The sequence below is a fragment of the Helobdella robusta genome, assembly GCF_000326865.2.
Source record: "Helobdella robusta unplaced genomic scaffold HELROscaffold_6, whole genome shotgun sequence".
Taxonomy (NCBI): domain Eukaryota; kingdom Metazoa; phylum Annelida; class Clitellata; order Rhynchobdellida; family Glossiphoniidae; genus Helobdella; species Helobdella robusta.
Genome location: NW_008705330.1, coordinates 4,515,365 through 4,516,807, shown reverse-complemented (window position 1 = coordinate 4,516,807; position 1,443 = coordinate 4,515,365).

Genomic DNA, 1,443 nt, shown 5'->3' with positions numbered 1-1,443 from the left:
GTGTGATTATGTTTGAACATTTGCAAATATTTCTTTTGATGATTCATTGTTGTTATAACGTTGTATGTATTATATGTGTGTATGAGTGAACACACACTTGTATGAATATATATATATATATATATATATATATATATACATTTGTATGAATGTATATATATATACATGTTTGCATGTATGTTTATGTGTCTGTATGAATGTTTATGTGTTTGTATAAATGTTATATGTATAATATTTGAAAAGATACTTTAATTATGTCCGAATGTGCACGTAGGTCTGTGTGTGTTTGTGCAAACGAGTGGGCGTTTATTGGTGTGTGGAGGTGTTTGTGTGTGTCTGTGCAAATGTGTAGGTTCGTGTGTGTTGGCATGTGAAGCAGAAGTGGGGCCTGCTGTAGGCATACAAAGATGGTGATGACGAAAAAGGTAATAAAACTTGCAAACTCGGGATCAACCAGCCAATCAACCAGCCAGCCAATCAGTCAATCAACCAACCAGCCAGCCAACCAATCAGCCAACCAACCAATCAACCTACCAACCAATCAATCTACCAACCAACCAACTAGACAACCAACCAACCAGTCAACAAACCAGCCAACCAACCAACCAGCCAACCAACCAACCAATCAACCAACTAATTAACCAACCAATCAACCAACCAACCATCCAACTAACCAACCAATTATCAAATCTACCGACAAATGAGCCAATAAATAAAGCAATAAATCTTCCTTTCACGTTCTCTATAACTTATGGCTTTCAAAAGAAATGCAACTAAACAGAAAGTAAAAACTAAAGAAAATATATTTATACATATTCATAACAATACATTAGCAAATACATTAAGACAAACTGATCTACATAATTAAATGAGCAAAAGTGCTTCTGTGCGTACATACGACCAACTTCAATATGATACACACACACACAAACACACAAACAAACACACACACACACACATATATATATATATATATATATATATATATATATATATATACGCATAACTATATGCGTTAAATTCACATGTACAAACATGTACAAATGCGCACATACAAAAACAACTACCAGCACAATCAGATGAATTGAAATCCAGATCTACACACACAAAACACACACAAAAAACACATGATGAAACAAACATGCTCTTGTGTGCCCGCTGTTCGTTCCGCGAGGTTCTCCTGGTTTTGGCCGGCTTACGTGCAGAGCAGACGGACATGATGGGGATGGATGGACGCCTTTGCCAGCTATTCACAGCGTTTCCACTTTGAAGAAACTGACGTATTAATAATCACCATTGCTCTTTGACCTATCAAATATTTGTAACTTCAACGTTAAAATGCCCGATAGCCATTAGCACAATTGCTTGTTTGTTTGTTTGTTTTGTTTTGACTGTCTGATGTGGTTAAGCCGTCAGCTGTCACTTCTGTAGTTCAGGAATTTT